Below are 19,843 nucleotides of genomic sequence, written 5' to 3' on the forward strand. Positions count from 1 at the left end.
AGGATTCGAATATTTTCTGCCAAGACTTCGTAACCTCTTCAAGAGCTGGACTTCATGTCTCATCCTCGCAAATACTTGCTTTTCCCTTTTTTATATCTAGCAGTGGGCGCACTCTGGACACTAGTTTAATTCTTTGATGAGGAAGATGTTGACTTGAAATTCAAATGTGGCTGAGACGGGTTATATAAGAAACTAGATTTTTGACGAACTAGATTTGCTTGATGGCATTTAAGTCATCCGCAAAAAGTACCAGTTTTCTGAAACAACCCATTGTTTTTGGAATTAAATTTTGGAGAACCGCGGTGCAATTTTGAAATAAAAATTAAGTAGGTTGGCAAATTGAAATGAGTATTTGAATTCGTCCTGTCAAGCCCTATTTCCCTCCTCAAGGGGTGGAATTGTTGTCGCCTCCGCGCAAGTACTTGATCTTCCGTTTTTTGGCTGTAGCAATGGGCACTAAATGAGTACTGTTTTGTTTCTCTGGCGATGAAGTTGTTGACCCGAAGTTCAAATGTAGCTTAGAAAAGTTTTAGGCAAAACTCATCCCGATGAAGAGACTGACGCTGAACGACAACAAAATGACCATAGCGAGTTTACAAAAACTCATTCTTGATCTGACCTTCAAACTTTTTCCTTTTGGAGTTAAACGTTTGAACAACTGGCAAATAGTTTTTTTAATCTCCCAATGGTTAATTGTACTAACATGCAAAAACCTATATCTAGCAAATGATTAATTAAAAAATTCAATAGGACTGAGTTTGAGAGCGAGAGTTATTGAACTTAAAAAATGCGTATTTGGCAAATCTTTTGCTTTTGACGGGTTGCATGGTTTTTCGGGTCCCAGGAGCACAATGAAAATCCCTCGTCACGCTAACCTCTACCATATGGTTAAGCAAACAATAGACTGAGTTCGTTTTCCCTCTGCACTATAATAGAGTCAATTGAACCGGCAGCCAGTGTCCCGATGGGCTTACACTCGACTATAGAAGATGGGCAAGCAGCTCTTTCGGGATGTTACAGTGGTAGACTAGTTTTCTCCTCCTATCCTGAAGAGTGGATCGAGCGTCATTTCCGTGTGACCGAACCAAATTGATGAGAGTAAAGGGTCTCAATTTCAAAAATTATTTTCAATTTCGCCCTGTTTAACTGCTCAGTTTGGTTGTTTGGTCGAATTAAAGAATGATTAATTGCTCTTGAACGAAGTTCAAAGAATTAACTGTAATCGTGTTGATCTTTTTTTGTGCTAAGTTTTTGCTTGACCATTTTGAGTTTCTCTTTTAGAACATTTTTTGAGTTTTTAGGTGACTTTTTTACGCTTTTGTTCTTCATTTTTGAGTGATCTCTATTGCTTTAAATCCGAAGAAAAGCTTGTTGCCAATATAAAGTCGGTTGCAGCATAGCAAAATCAGGGGTCGGATAGACGAGTTGTTAGTCCGACTGGTTAGGGATGCGGAGGTAAGCAGTTCGGATCCCCGCGGCGTCAAATTTTTTTCTACCCGCCTGTTGTTCGAGAGCAATTCTTCCGACATTAGTCGGTTTATGTTTGCAAATTGGAATCAGTGGCAAAATTAATTTCATCCTTGTGAGGTTGTTCAATTTTGAGATTTACTTTGTGTTCGATTTTCACGTACTTAAATTATGTGGCAATATCTCGTCAAGAATGACCAAATAGAAAGTTTTTCGATGAATGTAGCCTTAAACTTTGCTTTTAACCATTCTCACTCAAGATTTTATTCTGGCCTTAAATGGGTATATTTAGTAGTAGTAGTAGTAGTAGTAGTAGTAGTAGTAGTAGTAGTAGTAGTAGTAGTAGTAGTAGTAGTAGTAGTAGTAGTAGTAGTAGTAGTAGTAGTATTGATCTGACTGCCAATTTGAAGTAGTAGAAAAAGTTGATCTTGGGACAATATGAAATTTACTATTATTCATTTTGGCACTTAAATTGGCATCACCTATATTTTTTTTTCGGTGACCACTATCAACTTTTTTTTCCAGAAAAGCAGAAAGCAAGGTCATTGGACCCAAAAAAAAATTTAATTTTCACTTTCAAAAATTTTTCCTCGAAGTTGTAAGAGTTGAGTTATATACCATTTTGAAGCAAAAATTTTGTCGTACTGCCAATATGAAACATCAAAATTTCATTTTGGCATCACTAAATCTTGGTAGTAAGAAGAACCGAAACAAATTTTTTTCGTCTTAAAATCTAATACAAAAGTCAAATTTGTGCCAACCAATAGCTCAAAATTTAAAAAAACTAATTTTTATTTCAAAACCAAAGTGCTGCATACAATGTATGTACACGAGTGTTGGCCAAAATGAGTCGGATTAAAATGGACTCTAATCGGATTAAAATGTTCGTGCATTTTAAACATGTCCAATTTGTTCAAACTAAATTTGCATGTGCACTTGTTTGCTGGGACTTGAAACAAAATTAGTGCAAAAGCCAAGAATTAGTTGATACAATCTAAACTATCAGTGCAAAAGCCAAGCGTTTGCATATAAACCATATGCAGTCTACCACTGAAAAATCATGATGGATGTCAAATTGTGTAAATATAAATAAATGCTTTAGGATGATGGATGATGAGGTGGACAGAAGGAAGTCTCACTGGACGTATCACCCTTGATTCATTAGTCTCTCTGTAACTGTCACCCATCGTGTTAACATTGAACTTTTACATATAGGAATGTTGACAATAATTGTGCATACATGACTTAATAAATTCTTGATTATTAATTTTTTTTCAATCGTGTAACAATTTAACTAACGTAGCAGTTAATTATAAACTGTAAGCGATATGGTTACTCATAAGCTTCAGATAAAACTCGATTACAGATAAGACTGTATTGTTCGCTCTTTTTGCGCTGTCTTTGTCTGCTTCATTGTCATGATGCCAGTCACACTTAGAGGTTACAATGATATTATATATCATTACGATATTATGAAAGGAATGAAATTATGAAATCAAATACTGAATGGAATGTAGCAACATTATGAAATCAAATACTGTATGAATTATCGGTGCAATTTCATCACAAATGAGGGACGATTGTAACATAGTTCCCCAAATGAGGGACAATTGAAACATAAATATGTAAACGTACTGCATTTGGCAGAAAAGAAAATTGAACAACGAGAAAAGAAAATTGAACAACAAATGCATACTGCATTTGGCTACTGAATTACTCACAAAGTTATCAACATGGATCACAAATGATTATGAAAATTATGGATTTATCAACTGAATTATGTAAGAAAGTGAGGCACAGTAAGTAAGTGAGGCCTTGGCACAGTGCTGTCAATTAAATCTTCAGAGCACTTACTAATTGCACTAATGAGTGTTTTATAGTTTTGACAATGTTCTTACATTTGCTGGCAAACAGGATTACAGATCCTTGTGACCCAATTCATGATCCGAAATGTCAACCTCATATTCCTCGTATTCATCAAAATTTGAGTCCGAGTCACTATCCTCCTGAGGGCATTGTTGAATTGAACTTTTAATCATTTGACGATTGTCGGGTAATTGCGCGGGTTGGAATGATGATGCGCTGCAAGATGGCCCTTGTACCACGATTTCATCATCTATCTCTGTATCGGATGCTAGTTCCCCAAAACGGCTTGTTGTTTTGCGGAGACGTTTGCTTCTACGAAATCCAGTTTCTTGTCGAATGATCCTTACTGGGGGTGCTGAGTGATAAGAACTAACTGAATTATCTGGGCTAGCAATTCTTACTTGTTTATTGGTCGGAAATTCTTTCGAAGATTTTCTTTTGGAACTTCGTCTCTTACTTGTCCTTGATACTTTCCGTTCTGGAATTTTAATTCTGATCGCCTTTTTGGTGTTAGATTTCGATGGGTCTCGGCTGGGATCAGTCTCTGACTGTTTTCTAATTGAAATTTCCCCCGACATTTTCTTTAATGAAGTTGAGACGTGTTTCTGCATTCGTTCGACCATAGCGTCTATTGCGTTGCCACTCTTGTCCACTGGTTGGATGAACTGCTCAAGTGGAGTATTCCTCTGTTCTGGTGTTCCGAATTTTGCTAAGTCTGCTTTATGTATATCAGTGTCGGGTCTACCCGGTACGCGTATCGTAACGGTTGAGTCTGAAGTCTTTATAATTGATGCTCCCGCTGGTATTGTCTCATAAAGTCCTTCAAGACTTTTTCTCCTGCTCTTAACATTTGAGTTTTTCCGTGCGAATTTGATTCGGGTACTCGAAGGATTGACTGGCTGTGAACTCGATGACGGAAGAAATTTGAACAAGTTCTGAGCACTAGTTGCCTCTCTGATTCGGTCTTTATTTCGTTTAATTTCTTCTTCACTTAGTAAGTCTTCGTCCCTCCAATTTGAATCATCTATTAGTTCCTCTGAGCCGAATGTGTCATAATCTAAACAGTATTTCGCAACATTATCCCATGACATGTTTGTGTCTTAACATTATCCCTGTTTTAAAATTATAATATGTATATTTCTTTTGACCATCGTAAATAGGTCTGGTAGAATTGGTACTATTAGCTTAGTACAATTGGCTTTAAGTTCTTACCAAACTCTGTGCACGCTTTACACAGTCGAACCCTATTGAGTAAATCTCTGTTGCAAAATGGCCACCACACTCGCGTTGCCAGTTCCGTCATGCCCCAACTTCCAGGGTGTGTAGCATGGAATACATCTGAAACTGCCTCTTTAATGCTGTTAGGAATTGCGACTCTATTGTCGACAAATATGCAACCGTTCCTTGTGCTCAATGATCTCCAATGAGCATGCACTTGTTTACTAAGTTTGCGACATCTTTCTTCGTCGTTTGAAATAATGCAATCTCTGATTTCTCTTAGTATAGAATCTCTGTTGGTAAGGGCAGCTAAGAATTTTGAGTTAAACAATTGTCGTACATTTGAGTCTAGGTCGGAAAATGTGGGCATCATGATAGGAGTACTGGCTTGCGTTTGGTGACAAGTAGGAGGCTTTGAAGGAGACAAGTAATTTCTAAGATTGAAATTATTTACAATAGGGATTTCATTCGTGTAACTTGGTTCGGACGAATTATCAGACATATTTGGAGAATATGTCTGAGAATTTGGCAAAGCGAGTTATTAGCGCGTGATTCACTTTCTACGCTTTGGTAATTACATTCTTTGCATTCTTTGCATTCTATCGTCCTACGCTTGCGTAAGTAATAGAGTTGTTTGAGTCATGTGGTTTCTGAACGATCTGAACGTGCGGCGTTTGTTTACTTGTTTTGTAAATGTTCTGCGTTTGCTTCAAATTGTTCCGCGTTGTTGCACACGTGCTTTGATTGAAGCTACCCCTGACTGGGAAGTGTATTAGCTATGAAAATTAGCTATACCAAATTATACTAAATGTTCCGCGTTGTTGCAAACGTGCTTTGATTGAAGCTACCCCTGACTGGGAAGTGTATTAGCTATGAAAATTAGCTATACCAAATTATACTAAATGTTCCGCGTTGTTGCAAACGTGCTTTGATTGAAGCTACCTCTGACTGGGAAGTGTATAACCTATGAAATTTAGCTATACCAAATTATAATTAATTTGAACGATTGAACAAATGCAAAACAAATTTAGAAATTCAATATCACCCAACAACAAGCTACCCTTGACTGGGAAGTGTATTAGCTATAAAAATTAGCTATACCAAAATATACTAAAGGTGAACAATTGAACAAATGCAAAACAAATTTAGAAATTCAATATCACCCAACAAGAAGCTACCCTTGACTGGGAAGTGTATTAGCTATAAAAAATATCTATACCAAAAAATACTAAAGGTGAACAATTGAACTTCATCGCGTTTCATGGTTGCATACTTTGTGTTTCACAAATGCAAAACAGATTTAGAAATTCAATAAGATCACCCGCTCGTCTGCAGCGAGGAAACCCCAGCACGGAAAGTGCTGTATTCGTTATGGAGACGGGCTGTCATGGTGGTGGGTATAGGTACACATACGGATTGTTAACGGTCAACAACTTGAGACAGCGTAGTTAGTTTTCCAGCAGTGAACGAGTGACCTTAGTTGTTAGTATATATCAAACACCTAGTTTCCATGGTACAAAAATTAAGTATTCTTGCTCATTGTTTTCACGCTAAAATGTCGGATACCTATCATCATTCTTCAGTCCTGAAAAGCTCAGCTAATAAAAATAATTATATCAATTCCTAGCTTTAAACGGTTTAAAATCAAATTACAATGTATTACTTTGCAGTTGTTGAAAAAAGGGCTCAGTTACATTTGACTTACATTATAAGCAAGTTTTAATTGCCGTCTGTGTTTTAATTTCAAAACTTCGCTGTATTGTAAATGCAATCGTGCGACCTCTATTGGAAAATATTTTCATTTGTTTTACAATCGTCAAACGATTGTTATTGATACATAATTAAATCAATTCAAAGGTCGATTGTGACATTCAATCATCACCAAAGAAATGGTCAATCATCAATGAAACTTATCATTTATGTAATAATAGCCAGTAGGTGATGCCCAAAAACTTGATCGATAAAAGAAAATTGATTGACCCCCGTTTGGCCCCTATCACGTCAAAATGAATATATTTTCATTTGGGTTTCTACTCATCTAAGTAGATTAGTTTAATATTTAATATTTAATATTATGACTCCAAATCTACAATGCTCTGAATCATCATCTAAAGTTCGGTTTGAGGGGACCGTCACCTTGAACTGGGCAATTTTTGAAAGGGGGATTTTTACAATCCCCCACCCAAGAACAATTGCATATTATATATCATTTACAATCGTGTAACGATTGATGAACAATCGTGTAACGATTGATACATGCAATCGTGTAACGATTGATGAACAACTTCAAAAGAGACATTTCTAATGATCATTTCTAATGGTAAAAGATAATGGTAATTATAACCGATAATTAGTCATATTTTTATTGACGCTAATCGATTAAAAGTTAATAACTACTACTTGCACAATAAACAAATAGATGAACAAAGTTAATAACTAGTACTTGCCTCATAAACAATTAGATAAACAAATTATCGCAGACTCTTTTTCTTTTTGGACTCAAATTTCAGGCCACTAAAACTATTTCAAAATTATGCCATTTTAAAGTAAACTCTTACAACAATAAGATTCAAATCTTTGTCATATTCAAATCCAAAAATGGTTAAATTGCGAAGTCAGACAGCACGTACGCGAACCCTCAGAAACAGAGTTATTGCTGATGACAATCACAATAACAACAACAATAATAATAGGAAGGGTAAGTTGAGCAAGAAACGAAGTCGCGAGCAGCAGTCCGACGAAACAAGTGCTGGAAAACGATTTCAGCCCGACAGCCCGACGATAGACGATAGACAACCCGTACAAGATGTACACGAGGAACCCGAAGATGTTGGCACAGATATTGTAAACGCAAACTGGCAAATTCTTGGTTTTATAGATGCTGAGCTCACTGAAAAGTTAATTGACTGCCAAACGTTGGAAACACACAAGCTCTGTTTTCATTCAGACTTTCAATCTCTTTTATTGAGAGATCCGAAAGCAAAAGCTCTGTACACGCAGATGTTCAAATCATATCTCGACTCCCTTGAAAATGTTAGTTTCCTCACTACTTCAAAATATGAACCACAAGATGGCTTTACACAGATGCGCGTTGTCGCCAAGAAGAAATTCAGGCCGAAAACAGTCATCTCAGGTCTGGAGGGTTTTACAGAAACTGTCTCTGATGACGAGCTCACGGAGGACATGTCTTTTTCGGTTTTTGCCCCCACAAACAATTTTAAGAGCACACGGATTATGCTCGGACCTGCTTCATTCGTCAATCACGAATGCAACCCAAACGCCCGATATGTTGTGTCCGGTGAAAAGAACAAAACGATCATATCAATTCAGGCAATTAGAACAGTCGAAATTGACGAAGAAATTTCAGTTTTTTATAGCCCTGATTATTTTGGAGATAATAATAGGAATTGCCAGTGCACCACATGCATGAAAGAAGCACCGAGTGATGAAGCAATCGTTCAAGTCTCACCCAGTGAAGCAATCGTCGAGGAAGCACCGAGTGATGAAGCAATCGTTCAAGTGTCACCCAGTGAAGCAATCGTCGAGGAAGCACCAAGTGATGAAGCAATCGTTCAAGTGTTACCCAGTGAAGCAATCGTTGAAATCGTACCCATCCGTGAAGCAATCGTTGAAATGTTACCAAATGTTGAACAAGCAGACGTCGAGGAAGCACCGAATGATGAAGCAATCGTTGAAATGTTACCAAACGTCGAGGAGAAGGCTCGACTCCAACGACCAAAGAAAAATAAAACTGATCCCGTTCTGGAGTGCCTAATTTGTCATGCCGTTGTCAAGAGAATGGACAAGCACTTGCAGCAACACAATGACATTCTCGAAAAAGCAGAGATAACCTTTATCATCGATTTCTACAGGACAAAAAATGTACAGAAGAAGCACAAAATCTACGACTGTATGGCTTGCTACAGACGATTTGCTTCTCTGGTGACGCACAAGTACACCAACAAGTGCGATTGTTCTGCAGTCACGAGAGTGGAGAATCCGGAAAGCAGGGCGTAAGTGATAAAGTTATTTTACTCGGAGACCATTTTTGTTGAGTCAAACGTAAGACAATTGCATAAACAATCCAATGTTAAATCAAACGTCTGACAATTGCAAAACAATTAAATGTTGAATCAAACGTTTAACAATTGCATAAACAATATAATGTTGAGTCAAACGTTTAACAATTGCATAATAAACACTCCAATGCATAACCAATTTATTGTTTACTAAAACGTCTGACAATTGCACAATAAACAATCCAATGTTGAGTCAAACGTCTGACAATTGCATAAACACTCCAATGTTGAGTCGAACGTCTGACAATGTTGGGCAATAAATTACAATGTATTTCGGTTGAGTTATATTTTTGTTTGTTTTAGTTCACTTCCAGACAATCTAAGAGCCAAATTGAAGTCCTCAGTAATTGCGAGGACCAGCGATTTAGAAATTGCCCGCAGGTTCACTGAGCACCAAAAACAGTTGGCAAAATGTGCGGGCAATGAATATTGCAACGAGGACAGATCAGGCTTAATTCAGTTGATGGCTGTATTGTATGGGGAAACACAAGGTCTGAGGCGACCACAGCAACTATTACAAGCTTGCCTCCAGTTGCAAGAGCGAAGAGGATTGAAGCCTCAAACGATGCTAAACTATCTCGCAACTTTCAGCAACTTCGTTGATTACTGTTTTTTGTATTCAGACGGTGTCTCCAACAGGATGGAACGAGAGCACTCAACGATGTTGGCGGCAATTAAAAGTGTAAGGAAAGCGTTCTCCACTGCAGCTATTAAGAACTATCGTACCACAGCCAAACAATTGCGAGCCCGGGTCCCGTCGATTGCTCTGGTACGAAATCGTCACAAGCTGGCCTTGAGTCATCTAAAGGACAACTTAGCAACATCTACCTTAACGTACAAGCAACAACAGGCCCTAAATTTCTTTGTGCTACAAGGTAGACTTAATGTACGGTCTGGACCCTTACTGGCACTCACTTGGGAGGACGTCAAGTACATTGAAGAAAACAGCGTTCTGGAAACTGATAGGCACAAGACGGGAAAGTTTTATACGCTGTATTTGAAAATAAAGGCCGATCAAATACCGCTGCTTTACAAGTTAAAGGAGACATTTGCCGACGAGAATGATTCAATGGAGTCGAAGTATGTCTTCAGCTCGAAGCAGAACAAAATTGAGCGGTCCATTTCAAAACACATTCAGGAAACTTTCTTTACTCTATTCGGCGATGACCCAAACGAAGTGCGATTTAACGCCAACTCCATCAGAAAGTATTGGGAACGCCGATGGAAAAGTTTCATTGGCAAGGTTCCAGAAGGGGTGACAAAAGCGCATTTGGCACAAACGGCTCACAACAAGACAACAGCTGAGGATATCTACATTGGTAGAGAGGGAACCTCAGAGGACCGCGACCAGCTGTTGTCGATATATTGTGACGATTTGTCGTCAGATATCCCACCGGAAGAAGCCGAAGAAGCAGAAGTAGACGACAAAGAGTCTGATGTAGAGTCTGACTTTGAAGCGCCCGAAGAGCCACATCCCATTGATCCACAGACGCCAATGGAGAAGCCTATATGTTCGGAACCAATCGTACGGCGATTCAATGCAATTAGGCCGTCAGTTAACCTAACCCCAATTAACCCGGTTACTCCAACAGAACAACCTGCTGCAAACGTGACTCGGGAACAAACGGTTACTGCAGACGCTCGACGGAGGTCAACTATAGGTCAGAGTAGTGAAGACGTTCTCCGAGAGAAGTTTATAAAGTCTTTGAAATCATTCCGCGTCAAATCGGGAGCCCCCGCGTGGACTGACCCCGAAAAGAAAGCATGCTTGCTGTTTTCCGGAGTCAGTTCCACAGTTTCAGTTCCCGACATCAAGGCACGATGTGAGGAAGCTGGAATTAGATTATCGAACGATGCGCATTTGCGGATATACACAAAACTAAAGTCTGCTGTTCAAGTATTCAAACATAGATAAATTTTTTATTGTTTTAGCCATTATATTTGTTTAACCTTGTTTAACCTAGTTTAATTGTTTAACCTTGTAACTTAACATGTTTAACCTTGTAATCATAACTTAATGTTTAACCTTGTAATTGTTTAACGTTATTTAATTGTTCAATCATAACTTACCTAAAGTACCTGTCTTTTCTACCAAGAGTACTATGTTTAATCAGTCGTCCGACGATTTTAGTAGTGAAAAATAGACCAAACGTCCGACGCAATGTTTGTTTGTCTGTAAAATTTGAGAAAAAAGTCTGTAAAATTTGAGAAAAAGTTAATTTTTTTAAAAAATAGTCTGTAACTACTGTAAAAAATTTGGTAGTAAAAAACGTATTCTCAATACCAATTTGAAAAATATTGTAAAAATTTAGTAGTAAAAAACTTAATCTCAATATCATATTAAAAAAATTGATCTGAAATGCCAATTTGAAACCCTTACAACCACCCTTACTACTTTTTTAAATTGGCATTTCAACAAAAATGTTGTTTCAAATTGGTATGAGCTTTACACTTTTCGCTTCAAATTGTCCTTCAGATCATGTAGTAGTAGTAGTAGTAGTAGTAGTAGTAGAAGTAGTAGTAGTAGTATTAGTAGTAGTAGTAGTAGTAGTAGTAGTAGTAGTAGTAGTAGTAGTAGTAGTAGTAGTAGTAGTAGTAGTAGTAGTAGTAGTGGTAGTAGTAGTAGTAGTAGTAGTAGTAGTAGCAGTAGTAGTAGTAGTAGTAGTAGTAGTAGTAGTAGTAGTAGTAGTAGTAGTTGTAGTAGTAGTAGTAGTAGTAGTAGTAGTAGTAGTAGTAGTAGTATTCGTATTAGTATTAGTAGTAGTACATAGGCTTTAGGACCAGAGTAGGGGTGAAAATTCACCCTTCGGTTTTCAGCTGGCACAATTTTCTCGGCAGGTTTACAGGAGCCACAGAGACAGAGAATTCGCCAGGTACAGGGTTCAATCTTAGCTCCTATCGAAGCATTCGTGATACATCTTTGTCAGTCTTGATTTTTAAAACTCATTCTCAGGTATGTGCTTGTTTAAGATGTTCATAGGTCGCACAGTCCTTGTCCAAAAAATGTATCGGTCTTCTTCAAACTGTTAAAAAGAAATTTGAAATTTTTGTTTTGCCGCTTTTCTTTTTGGCTTTTCGTTTTGGCTTGGCACATTGCCTTGAAGAATAGAACATTGTGTGATTTGAGACACAACGATACAGACAGTACATTGAGTTATAGTTTTCGCTGTTCGTAGTCAGCTTCTTTTCCGCATATCCATGCAGTGACTTTGCCTTCACTCTTTCAAGCCATTTCAGGTCAGTTTTTGATGCGTTCCAGACCTGGGAAGCGTAGGTTTGAACACGCACTACGTAACCAACGTACGCATTCAGTTTTGTGACGGGATTGGCTTTGTGTAAACAGTTTCTTTTCAGGAACCAGAAGGATCGCCAGGCCTTGGCTGTTCTTTGAGAGAATTTATCACTCCAGGAGAAATTTCTAGATATGATTTCCCCAAGGTCCATTTGCTGCAGCACCACTTCGAGTGAATAGCCGGATTTGCATGATGCGCTTCCTTGCGGACAAAGTTTTTTGCTTTTCTAGACGTTTATGGACATATGGTTGTCTTCACACCAGGCTCGAATCTTTTCAACAACCCAATTTGCGTTAGTTTTGCTCTTCATCATCACTTTGAAGTCGTCAGCATAGCCATACGATGAATAAATATCAACGGCTCTGAGAAGGTCGTTAGCGCAGGCAAGGAAGAGGAGAGGCCCTTGGATAGACCCTTGGGGAACACCACTGGTCACATCCCTAAAACTTGACCTGGCATTGTTTACCTTGTCACATTGTTTACGTTCTCTGAGGTAGCTGCTTAAAAGATTGAGCAGTTTTCGACCAATGCTGAAGTTTGGTAGCTTTTCGAGTAGCTTTTCAGAGGCAACTAGGTCAAAAGCTTTTTTTAAGTCCACGTAGAGGGCATATAATTGTTCACTCTTTGCCGAGTTGCAGAGTTCATTCACTTCTTTTAGGTAGAGAAGGAACTGCAGAACTGCCGAACCTTTGTGGCGGAAACCAAATTGTATTTTATCAAGCTGTGCTTCAATGATTGGATACAAGTGCTGGAAAACGAATTTTTCAGAAATTTTGGACACGTTTGTGAGCAGGCTAATCGGCCTGTACAGACTTATATCGGCTTTGTTATTCTCATTATAGATGGGTGTCACTTCGCTGAATATCCATTGGGATGGGAAGGATCCTTTGTTGATGCAGGTTTGAAAGACAAGGAGAAGCGATTTTGAGAGCTTCGAGAGGTTTTTCAGGACGGTGTTACTAATGTTATCTGATCCACAAGCTTTGTTTGCATCCAGTTTTGAAAGCGCAACCTTGATTTCATCCTCCGAGAGTTTGGTGAAAATATTTTCTGTTTTCTCGTAAACTTGGTCAGTAGACAATTGACCTTCCACGTTGAAAACATTTGAAAAGAAATTATTGAATAGTTCACTTTTTTCCAGATCGTCAGATGTGCGGGCGATTTTGATTTGGTTATGATCATCAATGATTGCGATATACATATCTTTGCTTTTGTGTAGTGACTTGAGATATTTTTGTAGATCTGACATTCGCCTGCTGCGAAATATTTTTTCTTCAAAACTGTTTTGGTCGTTCTCAATCTCATTCTTCAGTGCTGTTTCTTTCCGTTTAATTTTTAACAGAAGATGATTTCTGTCTGAACTTTATGACGCTCAACCAACTGCTTCCACCAATACAAGGAGTTTAATTTTTTAATAACACATCATTTAGTTCTGTGCAAGAGCGTTTTACACGCAGATTTTATCCAAAAACCTGAAATCTAAATACAATATGAGTGTTTGAAATCCCGCCAACTTGCGCATTCTCTAAAAAACGAGTTTTCATCTGCAAATAAAAAACTGTATTGTTTTGTTCTAATAAAGAATAATTCTTTAACTGCTCTTTTATTACTGGCTAACACCATGCTTCGTGCTCACTGAATTTTTTCATGTAAACTTCTTTCCTTTTCAGGGACTTTTTGTTAGGGTGTTCAATTCAAACACTTAGGAATAGTATACTTATTGGATTTTAACTTAAACTTATTGCATAGATGATCTTTATGAAAGGCAATGAACCACTTAGTTGGAGCTAGCTGTTAGAAATCAGAGCAAATAAAGTGAAAGATTGATCTTTTAAACCGAGTTAAGCAGGAAAAAACAATAAGATTGAATAGAGTCATTTTACTGTTAATTTTTTCTCTAACGTTTTGACTAAGAAATACCTCTAAACAAAAACAAAATTTACAATTAGTCTACTGGAAAACTGTTACACACTATGGTAAGGGATTTGAAAATAATATTTGCAATTAATTGGCGAGACAAAAAGCGGAACAATCAATTAATTTCATTTGCATAATAAAAAATCAAATATTCGAATAATTGCAGTTTTTGATCAATTAAGTTTGACTATCTATCAAAATATTTTTTCATAGATTTTAACACGATTATGCCTGGATTTACCCTAATAGTTGCACAAAAGATTACATTATGCGATGTCTTTGCTTTTTCTACTTGAAAAATTTTTAAGGCGAAAAGGATCTCAACAGCAAAAGTTGTCAAACTACATGTAATCTGTGACTGAAAATAGTAATCGAGAACTCTTCCTTTATTTCCAGGTTTCGAATTTGGGAGAATATTGTTCCAATCATTGATCAGTTAATTGTGTGGTTCCAATCACTTATGGTAATTAAATTAGAGTCAACAATCAATTATTGCAACCAATTTTTTGCCAATTGATTATGGCCAAGAGAACAAATGCACTTAATCGTGATCTGCAGATGTAAAACTTTTAATAAAATCAAATGATGAAAATAATCGGAACAGAAAAACAGGTGGTATTTACCTTCCAACTACACCACTGCTACCATTTCATTGGTTTTCCAACAGTTTGTTTCTGTTTTATTTTTTGTCAGCGTGTCTTTATGCAGATGTTTACTTTGAAAACGAAAGAATTCATTTTGTTTTTTTTTGTGATAAACTTATTGTTGTGATAAACTTATTAAATAGAAATATTTGATAAGTTTATCACGTGTAATTTAAGAGTATTTTGAATTTCTATCTCTGAATGGTCTTGATTGTGGGCGCCAGCTGTTTACGAAACGCCATCAACGCTGCTCCTCTCTACCGGCTGCAGACGTTCCTGCGACGATTCTGTTTTGCAGTTCCTGGACTGAGCCTCAAAACCCTGGTCACGTAAGCCTCTTATCAGACTGCAATATCTTCTGCAAAAAGGTACGTTACTCAAAAATTTCATCATTGTTATCTGGCACGATAAAACTAACAATACCCTTACGAAACATCCTTCAAACAATGATCGGGCTTGTCGCATTGACAATTTGTTGAATCTCATCGAACAATTCAAACCTCGACTAGCTGCTATTGTTTACACCGCGAGATCCTCGGCTCCTAACATACTGGAGCAATTTAGGACTTCTCAATTAGTGACCATCGACATCAGGAAACGTTTGCTTTCCACTCAAAACGGAGAGATGTTCCTACTGTTGAAGACATTCTTCGTGCCCATCCACCAGCTTACTTGGAATTGAAATTTTTTTCAGTCGTCCTAAATAACTCGAAAGACCTTCGTTGTTTAGCCCAGAGGAAGCGTGGTTATCGAAAACGCCCAACTTCCGAGAAAAGAAAGAAATCACAAGTAGAAAGTCAACTAATAAAGACTTCAGGTTAATTCATTGTTTTGTTCTTTGTTGGGGTTTCTGCTTCCTTGAGACTTAAGAGTTTCGAGGGCAAGGAGATCTCGACTTCGGGACTTGACTTTGAAATGTCTCTGAGGTCCAACTCCATTAGGGACCCATGCGGTCATTGCGCACTGCAGGTCAAAGATGATGGACATGGAGCTCTACAATGCCATAGGTGTGACTTCTGGATCCACCTAAAATGTACTTCTGTTCCAGGGGCCCTGTTAACTCACTTGAAAAAAGTTCAAGGATTGGTTTGGCTTTGTGAGTCTTGTGAATCTCCAGCTAAAGAAGCACTCTTCGTGTCATCTCCCAAAGTTGACGAAGTCCGGAAACTTCGTGAAAAAGTTGACGAGCTGAAAAAGAATTTCGTATCCGTTAATGAGGTCAAACGTGATATGACGGAGATAAAGTCCTTGGTCAATTCGTCTTCATCGGAGGTCAATAACATCAAAATTGAACTGTCGAAACCCAAGCCTCGCCCAACTGAACCGACTGCGGTGACAGCAAAACTTCTCGCAAACTCGATTTTGGGCCGCTCAATACTGGTATTACTCAATACCAGTAGTAGTACTTTCCAAAGTCAATGGGACAAACGGATGGCCCTGTCAAAGTCTTATATGCTGAAGAACACCGAGTTCTTTCTGAAACCAATGCTAACTCCGGAAAACGAGCCCTGGAGAAACAACTGCTCAATTTGTGTTTCAAGCGATCAATTCTAGGCATCCCAAACACAAGATGAAAACTTTGAACTTGAAACTTTGTCATGGGAACGCTGTTTTGGACCACTCCAAAGCCCCATATGTTCTAGCAAAGCAAATTAAAGATAATTGACTAGCTGATGACTTTTACGTTTCTTTTCTTCTTCTGAGCTGTCGAGGAATGCTCTCGCTAGAAAAACGAGCTGTCCTCGCAGTCCTCCTGCATAAACACCAACCACAATTGGCTTTTCTCACCGAGACACGGCTAGATACCACGCTTGAAAACAGTGAATTGTCAGCTGGGGGATCGTTTTCAGTTTCTGGAAGACAACACCACATGCAGGGTTGACATGGCGGGACTCTGATTTTGCAGAACACTTCCAACATATTATGTGCAGAGTTCTTTGGCAATCCTGTAATAAGCAACGTCGACTTTTGTACTTCAGCCTTGATCAAATTTGACGATCGTCTTGTCTTCTTTAGTTTGGTCTACCTGCCCCCACAATTAGTCAATATGAGGTCACCGGTACTTCCTATACACCCTATCCGATGTTTTCCGGTACATCGAAACTCGGTTCTTGGATTGACGTTGCAAATGCTTTCAATGATTTATTTGCTTCGAACTTCAACACTAAATTGTACCTAACAAGGACATCAGATGACAGCCAAAGTCTTATTTTCTTCATTGATTTCTGTGGTTCATTTAGCAACTCCGATATTCTTCAACTAATTTTAACCAGCACCGCTTGCACTTATGAGACCCATGATGACTTCCCGAATGGACTATTGAAGAAATGCTCTGCTCTTTTTGCAACATTTTTCCGGATCGTCTTCAATTGCGTAATCCTGAACTGCCAATTCCCCGAATAATGGAAGTCTTCATTTATTAAACCTATTCACAAAGGAGCTTGCCGGAACGACATCACCAATTACCGTCCAATTACCGTCAATTAGTCTGCTGCTGAAGATCTCCTTGATATTCGAAAAGTTACTCGACAAGTTTCTTATTGATCTACTCAAGAATAAAATTTATCCGAGACAATATGGTTTCCAGTCTATGAAATCTACGATTTGTCAGCTTCTAGAATACGTCAACTACCTCTATCTCAACAAGGGAGACATACCATTCTCAATATTCTTCGATTACGAGAAAGCCTACGATCGTGTGCCGCATTCCGTTCTCCTAGTGAAACTCCGAAAAATTGGTCTGCACTCGAATTTTGTTTCCTTCTTTGAAAGTTAACTTGTTACCTTGTCAGAAGATTTTAAGCAGTACGAATCAACGGGTTTTCATTGATGCACACAAGAGTATTGGGTGGCGCACCCCAGAGTTCAGTATTTGGGCCCCTGCTATTCTTGATTTTTACCAACAACCTGTCGTGTATTCTTCTGGACAGTATTATGTGCTTATTTGCTGATGACGCGAAACTAGTTTTCAACTCATTGAATTTCAATGATGATTTTGTACGTTTCTGCAATTGATATCGAGCAAACGGGATTTTAGTCAACAGGAAAAAGAGCCAATGTATTTCTTTTGGGACTGTCGAGCTCATGTTAGAGTACGCCAATATCACAATTCCACAACAAGAGTGCGCGAAGGATCTCGGAGTTTATGTCAACAGAATGTTAAAATGGAGCACGCATGTAAAGTCACCAACAGCCGAAGAGCTTTCTACAAGTTTAAAAATACTATACCTTGGAGCACTTTATCACATATCAAGTAAAAGCTCTACGTCGCCTATGTTGTTCCAATACTCCTCTATGGTTCCAATACTCCTCTTTATCCACAAAAAGTGCTTGAAGTGGGTTTATGGGAGTTCTAGGAACTACTTGGACACTGTTCTCACGCATAAAATCCTACCGATGGCCTTTCGAATCCAAGTTGATGACTGCCGACTGTTCATTCTCTTGAACCAGGGGAAGCTACTGAGGGACTGTGATAATGTTGAAGTGTTATCTCTCGGTGTGACGAGAAGACGGAGAAACAAGTTCAAAGTCTCAAGCGTAAAGTAGCCCCCGGATTTTTCTACTAACGGTCCTTCAACATGATCAACTTTTTCTATCGTCATGGGATAATCGATGATGATTACTTCAAGATCAACAAGATTGTTGAACATCTTGAATCCATCATCCCATGTTTCAATCCCTGTTTTCGATGCTCATGGTTTGTTTGTTGTAATTGCCCTACTTGTACGAGCTTTGTAAATGTTAAATAGTAGAAATGAATTTCATTGGTTTTTAGATATTGGCCCTTAATCGGGAATTAGTCTTTCCCTCTCTCTCTCTCAAAAAAACGCAAGATCAGTCAAACTTGTTTGAAACGCTCAAGATTTATCATTATGAACACTTTTCCAATTATGATAACCAATTTGTTATGATAAAATTTTTAATTAGATATGATACTTTGTGATGTTCCGGCACAGTTGGGATAAAAATTTATCACTTAACCATTTTTCTTCTGTCTGAGAGTCAACTAAGGCAAATCGCTTTGATCCTGGGACCGTTTGATTTTTGCCTTCAAGGCAATAGCAGGTTCAGTCGTTTTTTGTGAGTTCTACCCTTTACTTCCTGTTTTCTTAAGTTTTTTCTTTTCTACCTTTTAAATTTGCCGCTGTTTTCTGACAACACAATGCACAGGTCACTTCAGCTCAGGCACTTTCATTTTTTTCCTTTCCAATACCAAACTTCAAAACTATGGCTCTAAAACTAGAGAAAGTTTCGCAACGCAGAGAACTCCTAGAAACCTTTACAACTCTTCAAAAAGATAATGTGATTATTGTAACATTTTATTTTGTGAATGGTTTGAGTATACAGAATGCAAGTATATTAAGGTGTTTGGCAAGTCGAGTCCTAACACTCAGATAACACCCAAATTTGACAAAATTGTTAAATGTTTCAAAGCGCGTTTCCTCATGCGTTTTCCTACAAATGCAAGGTTCCAAATTGTCTCGGAAAAAATTGACAAGATCAAATTGAAAGACCATTGTATCTTATATGTCTTTCCTAAGCTAACCTATGTGGGCTGAAAGGAAAACGAATAACCTGAGTTCAGTGCTAAATCAGGGGATTAGAGCTAACAATACCCCAATGCTGACTGGAGACAATTTCATTTCGATAAGAAAATCAATGAAATTGAAAAGAAAACTTACTATATTAGTTTCACCTAAGCTTCATGTGGCAAGTTTAATGACAATTTTACCCCAAACAATGCACGCAATTGTGAGAAGCTATTAAAAACAACGCTCAAATTGGTACAATCTAAACGGTCCTTCATTTTTTTCAGAGCCTTTTATCTCAAGCAATCACAATTTTCAAAGCATAATGACTTTAATTGCCAATAGCTCTGGAGCCGAACCAAACGTTCGTGCCCCTCTGGTGCTCAAAGATTTCGTCTGTAAATAAAACGGATTTGCATGTTTAAAGTTTTTGAGACGCTTAAGGAAACTAGTAAAACTGATTGCAGTTAACAAGGTATCTGAACAGTGAAAACCTTTCATTTCGGATCAACTGATTCCGCTACCTAAAATTGACGGCGGGTTTCGCCAGTATCTGTTGGAAATGCATTACGCTGATTGTTTAAATATGGGGGTATATTGTCGTTCTTACTTTTTTGAAATGTTGTGTAAAAGTTTTTGAAGCACGTGAGATGTATTTCGATGATAAACTATTTGGATTTGGAATTTGAGAGGGCTAAGAGAATGCCACACATTTTTAAGAAGCTTCCATTACCCCCTCCAAAACTACAGTTCAACTTAAGATATATTTGTAGATGCCTTCAACACATTAAATAGGGAACCAATGTTGAATTCTGTACGCAACTTCAGAG

At 38.1% G+C, this 19,843-nt stretch overlaps 1 protein-coding gene across 3 annotated transcripts in view; it reads left to right on the plus strand.

The window, feature by feature from the left end:
- The first annotated feature begins 14,601 nt into the window (after positions 1–14,601).
- Positions 14,602–19,843, plus strand: part of LOC142358684 (UNC93-like protein MFSD11) — a 102,746-nt gene continuing 97,504 nt past the window's right edge. For all 3 annotated transcript variants that reach the window (XM_075410195.1, XM_075410194.1, XM_075410196.1), the window contains exon 1: positions 14,602–14,625. The gene's annotated coding sequence lies outside the window, so the exon portion shown is untranslated. The remainder of the gene's footprint in view (positions 14,626–19,843) is intronic.

The sequence above is a fragment of the Convolutriloba macropyga genome, chromosome 2, assembly GCF_964194025.1.
Source record: "Convolutriloba macropyga chromosome 2, txConMacr16.3, whole genome shotgun sequence".
NCBI lineage: Eukaryota > Metazoa > Xenacoelomorpha > Acoela > Convolutidae > Convolutriloba > Convolutriloba macropyga.